The following is a 15,561-nucleotide window of genomic DNA, read 5'->3' as shown; positions in this document are numbered from 1 at the left end:
ATATACTAGGCAACTCCGTTTTTTTTAAACCAGTGCTGGACCTTAGGCCATGAGTATCAAATGTATTTATTCTTTATAATGTAATGGTATTAATAATTGTGATAAAATATTTGCTAGTGGCATTTCTTTTGTAAGATAGTTAACATCAGAGAAGTAATGGTTTAGCCTAGGCTACAACTAGGCCTGCATTGCACAAGTCAGGTACACGTTGTTCTCTGGCGGTAATATACTGGCCTTTTCAACACCATGCTAGAAGAAGTCTTCCATCTACCATTGTTTATCCTAATATGACCTGCACAAATGGCTGACATTAGAAACAGGTGAGGAGAGCGATAAGGAACATCCATCTGTGCAGGTCCCTTTAACAGGTCGTCAACATTGTTAGGCGGAAGTCGGTCTCTGCCATAGTGTGGACAAGGACAGTACATCACTGTCCGTACTGAAACAGGCCTTGACCTCTGCAATGCAGCACATAGCAAAAGGGAAAAATGGACCAAGACAGGAAAATACATGATGTACTTAGTTTAGCGTATATGAGATATAATGGGTGTTTATTCGTGTTCAATGTAAAAAGCAAATAAAATAGCACTTTTTTATGACCTTCTCCAGCCTTATGTTAAAAGGCTACTGGACCCATGTAATGTAGTGTTGGTTCTGATATGTGGTTTATTTTTTAGTAAACTTTTATATATACACTTTTTTTTATTGATCTCTCATTCAACAGCACCGTTGACATCCTGGAGGAACAGGGGTGCCATTGCTCAAGCTCCTGTGAAGAGGAGCATGCTGCTGCTCCCCTGGAGTGCCTTCATCCTGGGCAAGAAGAGACGGAAGCATCCCAGCAGATGGGTCGGACCGAGAGGGAGGAGTCCTCTGCTGTGGAGGGAGTTGCAGATTTACCTTCAAGCCCAGAACCCCCAAAGAGACAAGCAAGGCGTAGAAGGGTGGTGTCACGATACTAGTGGAATACTGCTGGAATCCAATGGCAGGGACAAGGCCTAAATACAGGAAGCACTGGAGTCTTGAACAGGAGGTAGCAGGAATGCAGATGAAGGCAAGGATCCAGACGAGAAGTCAGGAGGAAAACCGGCGAGCGGTCAGCAGGTGTCCAGGAGTTGCAGGGTAAACCGCAAGGAGCAGGACCAAACCAGAGAGAAAGTTCCAGGCGAGAGGACTGCACAAGCAGGAGGTAAAACACAATACTGAAGCAATGAGTAACAGGCTTGAGAGGTCTATATACAAAACAGGAAATAAGATGGCACCCAGCTGAGACACAATCCATCTTAACTGAGGGATAACTTAAAGAGGACCTTTCATCAGAATTAAACTTCTAAAGTAACTATGCAGGCATGTAGAGCAGCGCCCAGGGACCCCCCTGCACTTACTGGGTATACCTGGGCGCCGCTCCGTTCTCCGGTAATTGCCTCCGGTATCTTTACAGTTAGGCTCCACCCAGGGGAACCTGCCGTGGGAGAATGAGCCGACGGCAGGTTCCCCTGGGTGGAGCCTAACTGTAAAGATACCGGAGGCAATTACCGGAGAACGGAGCGGCGCCCAGGTATACCAGTAAGTGCAGGGGGGTCCCTGGGCGCCGCTCTACATGCCTGCATAGTTACTTTAGAAGTTTAATTCTGATGAAAGGTCCTCTTTAAGGGCAAGATAGTCTGAACTAAACAGCAAACACCAAACATAGCACGATGATTCCTGACAGGTGGCACCACAACCTCCCAAACCTGCCTCAAATGCTCGAGCCCTGGTTGATAGACAGGTGCTCGAGTATTTGAGGCAGAGACGGGCAGAAGTAAAGGAAGAGCGCATGCTCTGTGGGCTTGCTCCACTTATAGAAACATTAAGTTCAGAAAGAAAAGATACTTTTGTTTCTATAAATGCTACTGTGGCCCAAATTTTAAAAAGCCCTCTTGACCCCATCAAAATTGTTCGTGCGGTGGATAGCATTAAATACAGAGCTTTAATGTTAGCCACAGAGGCACAACTTGGGCCCAGCATGGTGTCCCAACAACCGAGGGCAAGCTCCTATTCACAGCCTATTCACTATTTAGTCAGGAGCCAGAATTTATTGCTCACCCCCATTATCCTGGGCCCAGGATGAACAACCCACCACCAAGTAATGTGGCTGGACCTAGAGCAAAGGGCCCTTTTATGCAAGAACTTATGGAACTGTAGATTTTGTTTTTATATGTGAATATTTTCTGAATATTAAGCATTTTTTATTTTAAAAAAGTTTTATTTTGCATGTAAACATATCTGAAAATTTACATGTCTCGTGTTTTATTTAACATTTGCGAAAAATTAAAACTTTACAACATTCCATGTTTTTATTACATTCCAACAGTAGAAACGTCATGCACATATCATTTAGTTTCATCCTTCCAACTAGGGCTGTGCATATACTTTAAAAGTCAGCGCTGCTCAACCTGCCACCCTCCAGCTGTAAGAAAACTACACCTCCCAGCATGCCCTAAGAGCTGGAGACTATCCAGCCATACCGGGACTTTGGCTGGATGGCCACCAGACGTTCTTTACCAAAAAGATACATATGCCACATCTATTAGCAAAAAGTTGTAAGTGCTGGGATAATCTCCAAATCTGGGACCTTGGACAGCTCCGTCAAGTCTTCAGCATGCCTTAAATAAAAATAAAATATGTTGTCATAAGTATTTAAACACATGGGCATGTATGCAAACACGACATAGTTCATAGAGGTATTAGACGCTTTTAATCGACACACATTAACCAAAATCTATAGTCAGGAAAAAAATCTAATATGACACATTTTTTAAGACAGATGTTTTTAAAATTTGCATATATTTTAACCCCAGCCCACATCAAGGGTCCTCTTTGTCTTGTGAGTCCCTACACTATCAACATATAACCCCACCATCCAAAACAAAACATCTAGAAAATAATAAATACTACGATAACCAGAGTCGAGAAATATTCAGAGTCTGCCATGCACTACATCCATCTGCCACGGCAATGCATCCTCAGAACTTGAAAAATACTCTTCATAGAGGGCCCGAACTGCAAGGCCTGCAGTTCCAGGTCATCCATTAAGGGTCTGGTCCAATCCTGATGAAGAAGATGTACCAGGTTCTAAAAATTCAACTTCGGAGGGACCATCACGAATCCTGACAAAGTTATGTAGGCTCAAACATGCTTTAATACCCAAGGTGGCATTCTCCAGGGCCATCTGTAAGGATGACAGTAATATTCTACTACTACAGAACATGTCATGTGTATATACACTGTATACTGCTACAAAACCAAGTCATGTGTATATACTGTATACTGCTACAGAACCAAGTCATGTGTATATACTTGATATATGATGTCCAGTGAGCAGGGACTGCAGTGATAATATTACACTGTATAAATTGACAGCAAAGCTGAATGAAATAGCAACTGTCCATTGATGGGCATAATGCCATTTGCCTACTGGATAAAATAATAGGGTCCTTTATACAATTGAGCTGACCTATACAGACTAAGCGAAAGGTGTATGTCTCGCAGATGTATTACTGATATAAATATAAGAAGTAACAAAGGAGTGGTTCGCAATGAATAGAATTAAGATTTTAAAATGTATCCTGGACCATAATTATTATTATTTTTTTGAAAATTCTCTTTTTGGTATAAGACTTGACTATGAAAATTGATCTGAATTGTAGATATTGGAGTTTTAACTTAAACACATAATTAAATTATCTGTTTTAATGGCTGTTAACAATTGATGCAAAATGGCCGTTTAAAATGGACAAAAAAATTGATGTACAAATGGTTGATAGGTCATCAGTATCTGATCTGTGTGGGTCCAACACCAGGGACCCCCATGATCAGCTCTTTGAGAAGTGTCGGGGGGTAATAATTGAATTAAGAATTATTAATTATGGTCATAAAAATAATTAACCATAAAAAATAACATTTGTCATAAATTCTTAAAATCATGACCTGGTGAATTGTAGACAACCTAATTGATACAATTCACATCTGAGTCCGACTATTTCCTCAGATAAATAAGTTATTTTTGACGTGAGATGACGTTAATGATAAAACTGTAGTCCTACAAAGGTATTATAAAATATGCAGATTTATTGGATACAAGGTTATAAACATATATAAGTAAATAAACACAATGATACATGCAAATTAATATATATAGCATTAATATAAAGCATTACAAGCTTAACAATACACGTGAGTGGAAATAACTTGTCACATTATAACCAAGCTATTATTAGGTTAGGATATCAAAGTAGGAACATAATATATACATCACTTCTGTTCAGAGAAAGCCTCATGATATCAGGACGGGCATGTCTAATCCTAGACATCAATATAGAATACTAAATACATTCCGCCCCCCGCTAACCAACTACACATCACATGACTTCAGGCATGGGCAAATCCATTCAAGGATATAACTTAGAAGAGATACCTGTATCCTTCCGCCCCATCCTGGACTATTTTCACACATATAACTTTGGTAAGACTATTAAGACAAATAACGGGGATCTAGGATCTTTCCTAGACCATATCTTAAACGGGAAGGACTTGAAATAAGTCTTTCCTGTGGGAATCCATCACTTAGCTTGGCGAAGAATGTTCTATCTATCTATCTATCTATCAAAATTCACCAGCAGCACCACCAGGTCAAAAAACAAATATAGAGGGTGCACTGTCCGAGTATGGTAACTGGTGCTTACCCACTAATACGGAACAAAGAAATCGGACTGCACTCCAGTTGAATCTTCAGTGAAAAAAAGGTTTATTCACCCATAGGTGGCACAAGCGACGTTTCGGCTCGCATATGAGCCTTTCTCAAGCATTGGTAAGATGTGAACAGGTTACATATAAAGGTGTGTCAATCATAACACTTAGTGATTAAACTTAATTGATACTTTAGAACATATCTGCAGAAAAATATTACAAATAAAACAACATACTGCCAATTCAATGTGATAAATTAAAGTGAGAGGTACAATGAGTGCATAAAGTGCATAGTGCATCAAAATTATATCTAAATTCATCCAACTCCAAAAGTAGTCTCAGCTGTATTCTACTCGGAACGTGATGATTACATAAATCCTAATGATACACATGTGTGGGAGGAGAAAATGAGTTGATTGATACCTTGGTCAGTGCTAGCGACCACGCTGTCCATCGCGCTGTACAGCGCGTCCTTGTATTGTCTATGCGCATGTCCCGACCGGCTGTTGCGTCACTCTCCGGCGCCCTCCATGGGACACACATACGTAATCCAGACACATATCAGTGACGTGAGCGACGCTTGCTGCAGTAACTCACGTCAACCTGTGTGTCTATCAAGGGAGGGTGCGCATGCGCATAAGTAATCCCCAATGTACTAGCCACCATTTTGGATAAGGGAATACTGCCCTATTGTTAATATGTACTGTATACTATACGGACTGCCGTTTTTCGTTCCACATTATGTCACTTCAATATGTCTGCAGGTTGGAAGAGTCCCCTCCCTTTCCAAGCAGGAGACTCAATTCCAATCGTTACCCCAGTCCTGTAAGCACGTCAGTGCCATCAGTGCTGCGGGTTCCTCACCTGCTGGAATACGTGACAGGGGGGTTCTCCCCATCTTCATGTATCAGAACGTTACCTATTAGCAGGTCGGCACCAGAAACAAGTTATAGACGTAAATTACATCCTATTTAAAGATTGGGAGAAAAAGGGGATGAATCAAGGAAAATTCCCTATTTTCAACCTTCGGGACATGTGCAAGACACCAAAAGACACCATTATATAAAAGAAAAAGAAAAAAATATATATTTTTTCAACGTAGGCCTCTCATCCACTGTCCAGGTCCATCAACTTTACAAGATACCTTCTCCAAAAGTATAAGTGCGCCTAAAATGATGAAATAAAAAAATTATCAGTGATATATATAAAATTTATTTCACATTTTTCATTTACTAATTTTTGAGTTACTGTTTTAAAAAAAATATATATTATTGCCAATAAATCCGTCTCCTGCAAGAGGATTACCTAACGCACAACCAAAGCATAAAAGGGCAAGCCACCACTCTCACACCCCACCTACATATCTATAGTCAATATTTAGTCCATTAGGGTGTAGACTGTTTAAGGTCTGTATCCAGTACATTTCTCTTTTTTTAAGTAGGGATATTCGATCCCCACCTCTCCGTGGCATATGAACCTGATCGATGATCCAGCACCTAAGGTCTTTTTCACTGTGCTTGTTTAAGCTAAAATGTCTTGGAACTGGAAGATCTACACGTCCCTTTCTAATAGTAAAGCGGTGGTTGTTCAGTCTGGTCTTTAAATCAGTGGAGGTCTCTCCCACATAAAGGAGTTGACATGGGCATGATAAAACGTATATGACATATGACGAGTCACAAGTCAGGTGAAACTTGATAGGGTATATTTGCCCTGTCACAGGGTGTGTGAATGCCCTCGACCTACAAATTACACGGCAGTTAACACAATGTAGGCATGGGTAACACCCAGTGCCCAATGGTGCTAACGTTGTTTGTCTGGAAACTACTTTGGGTCCCACGTCAGCTCTCACCAGCTGATCTCGGATGTTCTTACACCTGCGGTAGGCACACAGTGGTAGTGCCTTAAATTCTGGTACTGTCACCCGGCAACATCTTAATATTGCCCAATTTTTCTTAAGTATTTTGTTGATAGCGCTACTGTGCTCTGAGTAAGTGGACACAAACGTAATTCTACTACAGTCCTTTCCCTTTTGATTGCCCAGCAACAGGGTATCCCTGTCAACCGCTGCCGCCTTCAACTTTTGAGCCTCAAGCAGTGTGCTGGGGTACCCTCGTTGTTTAAATTTGGTAATCATACCATCCACTGTTTGTTCAAAAGTGTTATTGGCTGCCACAATCCTCCTAGCCCTTAAAAATTGTGAGTAAGGCAAATGCTTTACCATACTCCTGGGGTGACAGCTTTCATATCTTAACATCATATTTTTGTCAGTGGGTTTAGTATATAGTTCAGTAGAAATAACCCCATTGGACACCATTACATTAGTGTCCAAAAACTGAACGGCAGTATCCGAGTAAGTGACGGTGAACTGTAGTTCATCGTCAACTCCATTCAGATATCTGTGGAAGTCCTTCAGTTGTTGTTCGGTCCCAGTCCAGATGAGGAAGATGTCGTCTATGTACCTCCACCACCCCAGAATATACTGGGCATGGTGGGAGCCATAGACGACATCCTCCTCAAACCGGCGCATATATATGTTCGTATAGGTTGGGGCCACATTGGACCCCATCGCTACGCCCCGCCTCTGGACATAATATGTGTCTTGAAACAGGAAGTAGTTATGTTCAAGTACAATCGTGAGTAACTCAATGATAAAGGAACAAGCCTCTGGTGTCAATGATGACATATTCAACATGTTTCTAACTGCAAGGATACCTTTAGTATGGTCAATTGAAGTGTAGAGAGATACAACATCAAAAGAGACCAGAATACTTACTCTAGTCTCATCCAAATTCACTTGTCTTAGTTTTGTTAAGAAATCAGATGTGTCTCTAATATAGGACTGACCACCAGTAGAGAAGACACGTAGCACCTTATCAAGAAAGATTGCCACGTGGCCAAATACCGAGTCAGTGCCCGAAACAATGGGGCGCCCTGGTGGGTCCACCATTGTTTTGTGGACCTTGGGTAATACATATATTACCGGCGTGATGGGATGAGAAACCATTAAGTATTCTTCGAGTCCCTCATCTATAATGCCTGCCCTCAGGGCCCCAGAAACACATGTATCAATCATACGCATAATACTGAATTTTGGATCATGTGACAACGAATTGTACACTTTAGTATCACTCAATTGCCTGAGAATTTCTTTCACATACTTATCAGTGTCCATCACCACAACAGCACCGCCTTTATCGGCGGGTTTAACCGATTTGACGGTTAAACCCGCCGATAAAGGCGGTGCTGTTGTGGTGATGGACACTGATAAGTATGTGAAAGAAATTCTCAGGCAATTGAGTGATACTAAAGTGTACAATTCGTTGTCACATGATCCAAAATTCAGTATTATGCGTATGATTGATACATGTGTTTCTGGGGCCCTGAGGGCAGGCATTATAGATGAGGGACTCGAAGAATACTTAATGGTGGCAACGGTTGACAGGGATACCCTGTTGCTGGGCAATCAAAAGGGAAAGGACTGTAGTAGAATTACGTTTGTGTCCACTTACTCAGAGCACAGTAGCGCTATCAACAAAATACTTAAGAAAAATTGGGCAATATTAAGATGTTGCCGGGTGACAGTACCAGAATTTGAGGCACTACCACTGTGTGCCTACCGCAGGTGTAAGAACATCCGAGATCAGCTGGTGAGAGCTGACGTGGGACCCAAAGTAGTTTCCAGACAAACAACGTTAGCACCATTGGGCACTGGGTGTTACCCATGCCTACATTGTGTTAACTGCCGCGTAATTTGTAGGTCGAGGGCATTCACACACCCTGTGACAGGGCAAATATACCCTATCAAGTTTCACCTGACTTGTGACTCGTCATATGTCATATACGTTTTATCATGCCCATGTCAACTCCTTTATGTGGGAGAGACCTCCACTGATTTAAAGACCAGACTGAACAACCACCGCTTTACTATTAGAAAGGGACGTGTAGATCTTCCAGTTCCAAGACATTTTAGCTTAAACAAGCACAGTGAAAAAGACCTTAGGTGCTGGATCATCGATCAGGTTCATATGCCACGGAGAGGTGGGGATCGAATATCCCTACTTAAAAAAAGAGAAATGTACTGGATACAGACCTTAAACAGTCTACACCCTAATGGACTAAATATTGACTATAGATATGTAGGTGGGGTGTGGGAGTGGTGGCTTGCCCTTTTATGCTTTGGTTGTGCGTTAGGTAATCCTCTTGCAGGAGACGGATTTATTGGCAATAATATATATTTTTTTAAAAACAGTAACTCAAAAATTAGTAACTAAAAAATGAAAAATGTGAAATAAATTATATATATCACTGATAATTTTTTTATTTCATCATTTTAGGCGCACTTATACTTTTGGAGAAGGTATCTTGTAAAGTTGATGGACCTGGACAGTGGATGAGAGGCCTACGTTGAAAAAAAATATTTTTTTTTCTTTTTCTTTTTTCTTTTATATAATGGTGTCTTTTGGTGTCTTGCACATGTCCCGAAGGTTGAAAATAGGGAATTTTCCTTGATTCATCCCCTTTTTCTCCCAATCTTTAAATAGGATGTAATTTACGTCTATAACTTGTTTCTGGTGCCGACCTGCTAATAGGTAACGTTCTGATACATGAAGATGGGGAGAACCCCCCTGTCACGTATTCCAGCAGGTGAGGAACCCGCAGCACTGATGGCACTGACGTGCTTACAGGACTGGGGTAACGATTGGAATTGAGTCTCCTGCTTGGAAAGGGAGGGGACTCTTCCAACCTGCAGACATATTGAAGTGACATAATGTGGAACGAAAAACGGCAGTCCGTATAGTATACAGTACATATTAACAATAGGGCAGTATTCCCTTATCCAAAATGGTGGCTAGTACATTGGGGATTACTTATGCGCATGCAGGTTGACGTGAGTTACTGCAGCAAGCGTCGCTCACGTCACTGATATGTGTCTGGATTACGTACGTGCGTCCCATGGAGGGCGCCGGAGAGTGACGCAACAGCCGGTCGGGACATGCGCATAGACAATACAAGGACGCGCTGTACAGCGCGATGGACAGCGTGGTCGCTAGCACTGACCAAGGTATCAATCAACTCATTTTCTCCTCCCACACATGTGTATCATTAGGATTTATGTAATCATCACGTTCCGAGTAGAATACAGCTGAGACTACTTTTGGAGTTGGATGAATTTAGATATAATTTTGATGCACTATGCACTTTATGCACTCATTGTACCTCTCACTTTATTAATCACATTGAATTGGCAGTATGTTGTTTTATTTGTAATATTTTTCTGCAGATATGTTCTAAAGTATCAATTAAGTTTAATCACTAAGTGTTATGATTGACACACCTTTATATGTAACCTGTTCACATCTTACCAATGCTTGAGAAAGGCTCATATGCGAGCCGAAACGTCGCTTGTGCCACCTATGGGTGAATAAACCTTTTTTTCACTGAAGATTCAACTGGAGTGCAGTCCGATTTCTTTGTTCTATATATATATATATATATATATATATAAATAAGCAATTATTTAATGCTTTGCTAGATTATGAGTCTTGATTCTTCTGCAGGTAGAATGAAGTCTCACAATATCCTAAGACTACATCTCAATATGGAGATGATCAATTAATTAATGTATTTATTTATTTGCCAATCTAGATGGTATGATTTCACCCACACTATCAAATTAGTCTTAATAAAATGAAATATAATTTTCTGTGTCTCTTACCAATTCGTAGTAGAAATCTCACTTCTGCTCCTAGGAAAGCTGGGTGGTCCATCATAGCGCATCTCACCATGGCTTCCATCCTGATAGACCCCTCTAGAGAGCTCCACTTCTCTCTCCTCTTTCTTGTGTGTGTTTTCGTCTCCCTCTATGTATGGTTTATGATCACAAACTTATCAGTTAGACACACCTTCCTAGTTTGGAACTTTCCAATCATAGTCGGATGGGCATGACCATTGATAAAAAATGGGACATCATAACCTTACCCAGAATGCACTTTTGCTACTGTTGTAATGTCACCTACTGATTCTCCTAATGAGAAATATATATAATATACTGGATACATGTCTTCATAACATATAACAATATAATATAAAGTTATATATACACTCACCTAAAGAATTATTAGGAACACCTGTTCTATTTCTCATTAATGCGATTATCTAGTCAACCAATCACATGGAAGTTGCTTCAATTCATGTAGGGTTGTGGTCCTGGTCAAGACAATCTCCTGAACTCCAAACTGAATATCAGAATGGGAAAGAAAGGTGATTTAAGCAATTTTGAGCGTGGCATGGTTGTTGGTGCCAGATGGGCCGGTCTGAGTATTTCACAATCTGCTCAGTTACTGGGATTTTCATGCACAACCATTTCTACGGTTTACAAAGAATGGTGTGAAAAGGGAAAAACATCCAGTATGCGGCAGTCCTGTGGGCGAAAATGCCTTGTTGATGCTAGAGGTCAGAGTAGAATAAGCCGACTGATTCAAGCTGATAGAAGAGCAACGTTGACTGAAATAACCACTCGTTACAACCGAGGTATGCAGCAAAGCATTTGTGAAGCCACAACATGCACAACCTTGATGGGCTACAACAGCAGAAGACCCCATCGGGTACCACTCATCTCCACCACAAATAGGAAAAAGAGGCTACAATTTGCACGAGCTCACCAAAATTGGACTGTTGAAGACTGGAAAAATGTTGCCTAGTCTGATGAGTCTCGATTTCTGTTGAGACATTCAAATGGTAGAGTCCGAATTTGGCGTAAACAGAATGAGAACATGTATCCATCATGCCTTGTTACCAGTGTGCAGGCTGGTGGTGGTGGTGTAATGGTGTGGGGGATGTTTTCTGGGCACACTTTAGGCCCCTTAGTGCCAATTGGCCATCGTTTAAATGCCACGGGCTACCTGAGCATTGTTTCTGACCATGTCCATCCCTTCATGACCACCATGTACCCATCCTCTGATAGCTACTTCCAGCAGGATAATGCACCATGTGACAAAGCTTTAATCATTTCAAATTGGTTTCTTGAACATGACAATGAGTTCACTGTACTAAAATGGCCCCCACAGTCACCAGATCTCAACCCAATAGAGCATCTTTGGGATGTGGTGTGTAAGGGATCGCCTCTTATTTGGGGGTCATTCTCACAGATACGACTTTAGGACACCAGGTTTCAGGTCCAAACCGTGCATTTATTGTGCACACTCCAACCAATACAGGTCATCATGTGACAGCTTCACCTAACACATGTGACATCCACATAAAATAATAAACACTTGCCCGGCTAGGCTCTAACTAACACAGAGTTTCCTGACTCACCTAAGTCCCTGTTCACACCCTGTGAACACGTGCGGCTTTCTCAGCCAATGTCCCCCAGCCTCCTGGCTGTACAGAGCACAGTACGCCCACTGCCTCCAGTCCAGTGTCTCAGCACATATGGGGAATAGTGGTCTGTCAGCCCTCCTGGCTTGGACCACACAGAGCCTCCAGGCCTCTGTCCACAGGCAACACACTCCCCCCTTGCTGACACCCTGGGAGGTGCTTTGTGCCAGCCTGATTACTTCCAGCTGGTCTTACCTGTGGTGGAATAGGGGTGTGGACCGAACTATCCACCCCTTCCTTGCCTCTAACCTGTGTGAGACCTGTCACTGTCTCACATATCTACCCCCCCCCCCTTTGTTTAAGCCTGTGAGGGTGAACACCTGCATAACCACGGGAGGCTGGTGAGAGGGCATCCACCTGGCCTGAACGTGGGGAACAGCCACCCACCCTGCTCTTTGGCTGCTCCCAATGAGAACCGGCCCAGATTGGCTTTACAGCCACACTAAGTAACACAGTGTCAGCGAGCACTAGCTGCCGCTGACCCAGAAAATGACCGGTTCTTATTTCACCGAGGCCAGGAACCTCGGTGACACGTACCTTCCCTTTGTTCTGCCAGACCCACGCCAGCAGAGCTTGGTTGATCACCAAAACCAACATCTTGCCTAACCGAAACTGCCTAAAGGCCTCATGTGCCCATCTCATGACCAGATACTCTTTTCCAACTTTTTCCCAAGTGATAATGATGTGCTGTCGTATATTTTGATCTCTTTCTCTTTTTAGATCCTCTGGCTCCTGTACATGCGCCTCACGTCCTTTCTTGGACTGCTGCAGCTCTTGCCTGAACTGTTCCCAGTCATGGTCATATCCCGACACTTTCTCCTTTGCTTTGCAGGGCTCCTTCAGCAGAGCATGCTTTCCCCTACTTGCTTCTTTTACGTGCATCACTTATTCCTTCTTTCCAGCAGTAGTTACCTCAGTTACTATGGCAGTTTTAGAGACCTCTGTTTCTTTAGCGGCTTTTGCCACTTCGGCCGCGGCTCCCTTTGGCTTAACTTTGGTCTCTGTAGCACCTGGGGACTTCACGTCAACCAACACATTGGCCTTAACTTTTTCAGCCTTTGTCTTCTTGAAGTCTCCAGTCTCTTTGACCGCCTTCTCATCCTTCTCGGACATGGCACCATACACTTGCCCTGTTAACCCCTCCCCCTCTTTCTCATCGAGGCAGGAGGCACCAGGGTCTTCAGCAGACTCCTCGTCTTCTGTCATTTTCTCCAGAGGCTCACCCAGGACACTGTTCTCCTTTTGGGGAGGAGTCAGGAGAGACAGCCCATCGTAATAGCCCGGATCTGCATACTGGTCGTCCATCTCCTCATATTTCTTCCCCAGCAGGCAGCTGGCTACTGGGAAGGCCTTGTAGGCGGAGGGGACGTCTTTTGCGACCTGGTCCTGGTTACACACTGTCATGAGACTCTTGGCCTCTGCATCAACATCAGCCCCATCAACTGGTTCAGCCGATACCTTTTCCACCTTCTCTGCCTTGGCCAGCACCCTGGCACCACCATTTCCAGACCCACTCTTACCAGGCTCTGACTTCTTGGCACCTTCCAGAGGATCTTCCTCTTCTGGTTTCTCACTTTTTTCCACCTGCTGTGCAGGAGCACGCTTAGGCTTCTCCACCTCATAGATGGCATCTTTTGAGCTCATGAGAGCTTCCATCTCTGCTCCGAGTTGCTTGTTCAGCCTCTCTAATTCATTTCGCTCCTCAAGCACTTCTTCAAGGGCTCTAGCCAAGGAGATGGCCTTGGACTCTTTCTCCCGAGCATCAGCCTCCGCTCGGTCACGTTCTTCGGCATATCGAGCTGATATGTATTTCTCTTCAACCAAGAGCTGGTCAAACTTCTTTTGTTTCTTCTCCAATCTAGACACAGTTTGTCTCTGGTGGTCCAGGTCCACCTTGCGATCACATAACTCTTGATCAAGTTGAGCCATCCTGGCTTCCAAATGTCTTTTCTCCTCCAAAAGAGCAGATTTTTCTGAGGCGCTGTTTAGAACCTCATCAGCCAGCTCATCTCTTTCCTGCTCTGCATGAAGTCTGGATCGCTCAGAAGCTGCAAGTTCCTCTTGAAGTTGGAGAATTTCCGCTTCTATTAGTGACTCTAGTTCCTTCAGTTCATTCATCTCTTTCTGTGACTCCTCTAGAGATTCCTGCAGTTGCTCTGCGAGAACCGCTAGCCCCATCTCTAGTGTATTTAGGGACTGTGCAGAGTGAGCGAAAACATCTTCAAGTTTGTAGCTGTACTGTCCTGTCAGGTCATCTACAACTGTCAGGATATGAGCTTCAGACACTAGGCTGTCACCCGACTGAACTCTCGTCTCGTCAGATATAACTGTCATCTGGTCACTAGACTCGCTACTAGTAACCACTTTAGTTTTGCTGGGTCTTGACATGGTAGTCTCACTCTCGGAGTTGCTAACTGTCACGGCACATAGGCCACTTATACTGCTCAAGTCATTATTAACCCTGGCCTCTAGGAGCACTCCTGAGTCAATCCCCACCTGGGACATTTTATTAATCATAGAAACCTGTGGAGACAGCACATCCACCTCTGATCCGTGTGGTACACCCTCTAGACCCGCCACATTGTCTACAATGGGGTCTCCTAGCGGTGTTTCTTCAACATTTATAAACACTTTTATATCAGACACATGTTTACCAACAGGGGGAGCTTTTTCCCCAATCACAGCCTGCAAAGGAAAAGGCATGTTATTATCACATATTTCATATGACATCACATTTTCCTTATGCATTTCCGCACTTTTGTCACCATCACTTTGCATTTGACCAGCACCATTGTTTCCAATGGTCAATATTCTTTCCCCATGCAGGTCAAAGTGCAGCTCCCTTAAAGGGACAGGTACAGGTTCTGCAGGAGTTTTTGCACTCTCTGCAGAAGTGTCTCCATTACTCCACAACTTCCAGCATAAGGGAAAATTACACCCCAACACTCCCTCATGCATAAGCTTATCTGTAACATCAAGTTCATCAGTCTCTGTTCTCATTGGAGTCTCACGCTCAGTGAAAATCAGTGGATAGTCCTTCTCCGCACAACTGTCCAGCACCTTTATTATTTTACCAGTCCCAGGTTTCAATATTGTGCTACCCCTTACCCGGGCTAGCATGGGATCCCGGATCCTTGTCATCCCAAAACTAGCTTGGTCATGGGCAACTGAGGTAACACAGAAACCTTCTCCCCTGCAGGTTTCTGCGAGGGAGCAATCACCGCAGGCTTATCCGCCTGTCCAGACACTGCTTTTTCTCTGTGTGACTTATCACCTCCCGGCCCAGCAGGTATCCCCTGCCGCCGGCTCACTGTCACTGGCTCTGCCACATAGTTAATAACAGGAACAGTCTTACCCTTTGTAATCAACCATTCTGGTAAAGCAGTGACATTCTCTCCCGCGGACTCGTCAAGGTTGTGGTTGCTCCTAGCAACAGCTTTACTGCACCTCCGC

General features: G+C 43.3%; 1 protein-coding gene across 1 annotated transcript in view; it reads left to right on the top strand.

Annotated features, from left to right (window-relative positions):
• The first annotated feature begins 716 nt into the window (after window positions 1–716).
• Window positions 717–15,561, top strand: part of LOC122926598 (hepatitis A virus cellular receptor 1 homolog) — a 32,962-nt gene continuing 18,117 nt past the window's right edge. Inside the window, exon 1 of the mRNA XM_044278019.1 lies at window positions 717–1,189. The gene's annotated coding sequence lies outside the window, so the exon portion shown is untranslated. The remainder of the gene's footprint in view (window positions 1,190–15,561) is intronic.

This window comes from Bufo gargarizans, chromosome 2 (genome assembly GCF_014858855.1).
Source record: "Bufo gargarizans isolate SCDJY-AF-19 chromosome 2, ASM1485885v1, whole genome shotgun sequence".
Lineage (NCBI taxonomy): Eukaryota > Metazoa > Chordata > Amphibia > Anura > Bufonidae > Bufo > Bufo gargarizans.
The sequence above is the reverse complement of the archived record's forward strand: the minus strand, read 5'-3'. Positions and strand labels throughout refer to the sequence as shown.